This window comes from Cotesia glomerata, linkage group LG2 (genome assembly GCF_020080835.1).
Source record: "Cotesia glomerata isolate CgM1 linkage group LG2, MPM_Cglom_v2.3, whole genome shotgun sequence".
Lineage (NCBI taxonomy): Eukaryota > Metazoa > Arthropoda > Insecta > Hymenoptera > Braconidae > Cotesia > Cotesia glomerata.
This window is the reverse complement of record NC_058159.1, coordinates 18,593,709-18,599,587: the sequence shown is the minus strand read 5'-3', so window position 1 is coordinate 18,599,587 and position 5,879 is coordinate 18,593,709. Positions and strand designations below refer to the sequence as shown.

At 31.0% G+C, this 5,879-nt stretch overlaps 1 long non-coding RNA gene across 3 annotated transcripts; it reads right to left on the bottom strand.

Annotated features, from left to right (window-relative positions):
• Positions 1-4,156: 4,156 nt before the first annotated feature.
• Positions 4,157-5,172, bottom strand: LOC123258555. Of its 3 annotated transcripts, XR_006508090.1 has the most exons (4): positions 4,847-5,134; positions 4,395-4,665; positions 4,297-4,315; positions 4,157-4,190 (listed from the first exon to the last, which is right to left on the bottom strand). It is a non-coding gene; the product is annotated as an uncharacterized LOC123258555 (long non-coding RNA). The 3 variants fall into 3 exon arrangements; XR_006508091.1 differs by lacking the exon at positions 4,297-4,315 and having other exon boundaries at positions 4,176-4,190; positions 4,847-5,132; XR_006508089.1 differs by lacking the exons at positions 4,157-4,190; positions 4,297-4,315 and having other exon boundaries at positions 4,401-4,665; positions 4,847-5,172.
• Positions 5,173-5,879: the final 707 nt, after the last annotated feature.

Sequence of the window (5,879 nt, the reverse complement as noted above, 5' to 3'; positions counted from 1 at the left end):
ACGAAGAAATTGATAAAATCCCCGAAAACGCCACCCAACCTCCAAAGCGTTTAAAAAGGGTAACATTACCCGACGTGTTCTCCGAAACTAGAGATGGTATATTTATGAAAAAAGATAATATTGCTCATTTTTGGTCAGCCGATTTTAAATCAAAAACCCAAATAACTCAAGAACTTATAAATAAAAATTTTATTAACGTAGCGGAATTTCCTGACCAGGTAGAAATAGGTCAAGTAATAATTTCTAAAAGAGAAACCTTCACATTTTACAGTAATAGTTAAATAAAAAATAGAAGAGAGGTCCCAGTTAAATGACGTTCTTACGGGTATAACTATATGAAAAGAAGCAATAGAATATTTTGATGTAAAAACAGTTAGAATAGCAAGAACGGGGATGGATTAGATAAATTACCATGGGGTAACATAAAATCACATTTAACTAAAACATTTCCAGAAGGGTACTACATAACACTTTGTTTAAACCAAATCGAAGTTCCTCCGGTCGAGCGCAGACCAGAAATTATACGAGAAACACATGAATCAGCAGTAGGGGGTCATAAGGGTGTCATAAAAACCTACGGTCGTATAAGGCAACAATATTATTGGGAAAACCTGAAGACTGAGGTTCAAAATTTTATTAGACAATGTATTTTGTGTCAAAAGAAATAAATTAGTACGTGTTAAGACAAGGCAACCCATGATAATAACTGACACACCACAAGTTGCATTTGAAAAGATTGCTCTCGATATCGTGGGGCCACTACCGATAACCAACTCTGGTAATAAATATGTACTAACCATTCAAGATAATTTAACTAAATATTCATTAGCCATTCCTTTAGCAGAAGCTACCGCTGAAAATATTGCTAAAGTCCTTGCTGCAAACTTCCTTTGCATATTCGGTTGCACTGAACCTATTCTCACGGCTCAAGGTAAAAATTTTACAGGACTAGTTATGAAACATTTAGCAAAATTATTTAAAATCAGGAAATTCCAGACCACTGCTTTTCATCCACAAACAAATGGTTCTTTAGAACAGAAGTCATTTAGTATTGGTTGAATATCTTCGACATTTATTGACCAAAATCGGGATTGGGATACCTGGTTAAAGTATGCAATGTTTTCTTATAATACCTCCATCCATGAAGGTACAGGATTTACCCCACATGAATTAATATTTGGGGGATTGCCAAATTTCCATCAAGCTTTATTCGCGAGGTAACGATAAAACTTACATCGATTATTTAGGAGATCTAGTAATAAAATTAAGAGAAACACAATCAAAAGCTGCTGCAAATTTAGAAAGAGCAAAATTAAAATCCAAAGAGTATTATGATCGTAGAGTCAACCCTAAAGAATTTACCGAAGGAGACTGGGCATTTTTAGTAAACGATTCGAAGACAAATAAACTAGACCCCAATTATACCGGCCCGTATAAAATTACAGAGGTTTTCAACAATGGGAACGTAACAATCAATTAACTCCTTCCCGAACCAAAGTAGTTCACACTAACAAATTAAAGCTGGCATATCTATGATTAGTAAATATAAAATAGTACAATGTTTCATGTATTAAAATATATTATATCTTTAAGTTATATGTTTACATGGATGTATGTGTAAAATTGTTGTATGTGTATGTCTATATACAATCATGTACCTAGAAATAAGTAAACACTCTGTCCTGTCTGTAACAATACCTATTGACTAATAATAAAAAAAAAAAAAAATTAATAATAATAATAATAATAATAATAATAAAAAAAATATTCAAATAAAATTTAACATTAAAATCGAAGCACCGAGTGGATGTAACGTATAAGCAATTTAAATGTGTGAAAACAATTTTGGAGAAACTCTCGTTATTCTTTTCATACTAAATTACTAATTCATTACCCAGCAGTTTCATTTGGCTTTCAATTACAGTTATAGTTGAAGAAAATTCGACATAACATGTATGTCGAATTTTAATTTACGGGGAAGGTGTTATATCCGATGATATAGTAGATGTCGAATTGATGCATTACGCGGCAAATTCACTATAATTTGAATTATTTAACTTAATTTATAATAAATTATATATTACAAATAATGCATTTTGTTTATATACAAAATTGTTGTAGCACATAAGTTAAAGTATAGTAATCTCCTTAAATAAACAATCAACCAACTAACTTTGTCAACATTTCTCAGAACTATAAAAGTACTTGAATAAAATGCACACGTGTTACTTAACAACTAGACCTTTGTGAAAACTCATAAAAAGGAAAACACGTGTTAAACATTTTATTAAGGGTTTTTCTAACTAAAATCATTTTAGCTAAATATTCTCAAGAGGTCACAAATTATGAGATATAATAAATACGAAATAGAAAGCATAAAGCCTTAAAACAACCAACACTAGGACCATTTGTTAGATAAATAAACAAATACTTTTAGAATATCTTATAATTATTAAATAATATTAATGTTTTAGTTTAACTAAAGGATAGTTTTTATATGGATTAATAACCAAATAATGATAGATTCATATTAATATTAATATGATGTATATATTTGTATCGACATGGGTTTTTCCTGTGGTTTCCCCATGTCACTGTCTTTAGAGCCTAAAGAAAGGTGAGGAACAGGGCAAATGCGATACAAAAGGCACAAGTCGGACCACAGCCGCAACACTAAAATATATATAAAGAAATATTATAATCTAACTTTGTTAATATTTAATAAGCAATAATACATGCAATTATAATACTATAATAATAATAGTAAAATACTGACTAAGAATAATATTATAATAAATAATAAGGGTAGAAATAATTAGTTAAACACCAAAAGTAATAACTATTGTAACTAACAAATATAAGAATCTAAAGTATAAGAATAATATAGGATAGCATGACAGCCCTCACATATGTCTGTGTGTGGGTACCTAGTTAGTATACAGTAAACCTACATATAAAAGTTATAAGTATTAGTGTGTATTCGAATATATGTTATTGTATGCGTTCTGTAAACGTTAGATGAAGACATGTATATGTTAAGTGTATTGGTGTGAACCAGAGAGGGAGGAAGTGAAACTGGAAAACTCGGACCTAAAACCGAGACTCCTTGTAATAACACTTCTCCCTGAGAGCCGTAACCGAGCACTTGCTGTAGATGAAACCACTGAATAAAATCAAGCTCTCTGATAATTATTTATTTATCATTTAAAACAGTCCCCCTAACTAAAGTTTCCCCCTTTTCTTAATTTAATCTAACAAATCCCATTATCAAAAACTGAATTAATAAACAACAACAAATTTAAATTGATCCCGCGTGACTACAACTCACACTTCAGTCCAGAAGAGGCGTTACGAGCAATCTAGTGACCTCGCTGGACATAACAGATATTAAATGTCATGTAGGTCATGCAACAACAATCAACATAACCTAGGATGAATTGACTGTTTCTTTTTTTAATTAAAAAGTTTGATATTTATCTATGGTTAAAGACATATTCTATGCTTAAAATAATGTAAAAGCTTCTGTTCACGCTAAAAGCTCAGATAATTTAATACTAACGCTAATTCTTCAGATAATTTATCTTAAGTGCCAGTCACGCTAAATTACCGCTGTAGTCACGATAGTGTCCGAATAGCCTTACCGATAATTTTTATAGAAAATCCATCAAGACATCCGTGAATAGCGAACCCAAAGGGTTTCAATTTATCGTAGCCATCAATGTGCCAAAGGAAATTAGGTCCAGGAACAGAGTATTTACGTCTCAATAATCGTCGACGAGACCTCTCTTCGATAGAATCTGGATCAACTACATGTAACTACAGCGTAGGTAAATCCACTTAAAAACTGTGATGTAGCAGCACATGCCGCCATCTACATAGGATATAAATTAGCGGTTTATTTAAATTCAAATCAGACAAATAATTGATTAATAATATAATTATAAGAATAATTATTTGTAGAAAAATAATAAGAATAATATTAAGAACATCGTAACAAAGAAAATAAAACATATGGAATACTTAAATATAGAATGGTCACTCGAGAGGAAAATAAAATATAATATCTCGAGAAAAGCTATACGAAGGAGAAACTAAAATCTTAAATAACAAATACATCTTTGTTTCTTAAGTTGTAACCTCATGATGACGCTTGACGCTAGCTTTGAGCGTCAAACTATAGCTCCACCTAGCTGAAATAAATAAAGACATATCCAGCGTCAAATGCCAGCGTCAAATTAAAAAAATCAGCGGCGAAAAAAATGTATGAATATCGAAAGTCGATATCTCGAGATATACCTAGAAGCTAGTTCTTAACCTAATTTTTATAAAAACACATGGTAATAGTAAAATAACTTATGACAACAATAAATGTTAAACATTAATGAAATAATTACATCAAATTTAAGTGACTTATCGAAATTTCAATGGCAGATGAATATGATTATCAATTGTGGATTTATCAGTGTCAAAAAATAATTCGTCAAGCGCAAATAAAAAAAAAATTCGACGTAAAAGGATCATATGTGCTTTATTATGCAATGAAATAGTTATCCAGAGATCTAAAAAAAAATATACACCAAAAGAAATTTTGGATCCATCCTTTATTTAAATTACGACGAGAGCATGGATTTTTCGAAGCCGTCTTCCCAACTCTTTCTTCATACTCTGAAAAAATTGAAAATTATATTCGAATGACAGCTGTACAATTTGAGCAGCTCTTATATCTAGTTGGCCCGAAAATATCAATAATTGATTACTTTTTTCATATAAAAAATAATTTAACCAAATTTTATCCAAACATTTTTCCCACATTTATTGTTTCCATTTTAAATAATGTATTACTTACATCGACGAAATCTTCAAACAGTGCCATTGCATTTGCCTTCTAAAATTAATATTATTCTATATTTATTCAATATTCAAACAGACATTTATTTAACACAGAAATAAATAATTTGGCTTCTTAAACTTTGTCAAAATCGATTATTTTCGAGTTCGATTATATTATTTGTAAATTGACGCTCCACCCTCAGCATAAAAAGCTAAACCGAGTTTAGCTTTTTACGATTTGACGCTACTAAGTTTTTTCCAGGTGGCAGCACGGCCTAAATTAACCACGTGACCCAATTTGACGCTCATAACCAGCGTCAAGCGTCAGCATGAGGTTACACCTTTAGAGACTCTAGCAAAATACTACAATTTACGACTTTGAATAAAGGACTTTATTATCCTAGGCTAAACTAAATATTCCCTTTTTATGGCTTTTCTTCTAACCAGGCAACGACTACGACGCCATGTGTTAAACACATGGTTAGTTTCACTTTTCCGAGAGAAAATTAAGCGAAGGCGTCACTTTTACTTTTGAGTCCCACTCTTGAAGAAATCGAGCAATTAGAAATCATTCTTATAATAAATCCAACCCTAAAGTTAAAATCTCCCCTCTAAAATAAGTTATTGACTCGATGTAAAACTTAGGAAAATTAAGATATAGCGGTAAGCAAGTAACTCCTATATATGAAACATCTTACAATATATCCCATATAACTTGCATATAAAATCTCATCATTCATAATACCGAATGCCAAATCCTCATCCTAACTAGTATAAATTAATAATAATATTAATTATTATTCACGAAAGTCCGTAACAGGAATACTTTCGTATTCTTTAGCGAATTTTAAAGAGCCCGCCGATCTGAGCCGAATCTAACTATAATATTGAGACATCTACAGCAGTAAAAACTTACTAAACATCGGATCAGATCATAACAAAACATACACATCATATATTATCATTATTATTTATAAGAAGAAACATTTAGCGCCACCTTTAGATTAGTGAGATAGACATACTAAGTGTGTCAACGGAGACGAAAAAGT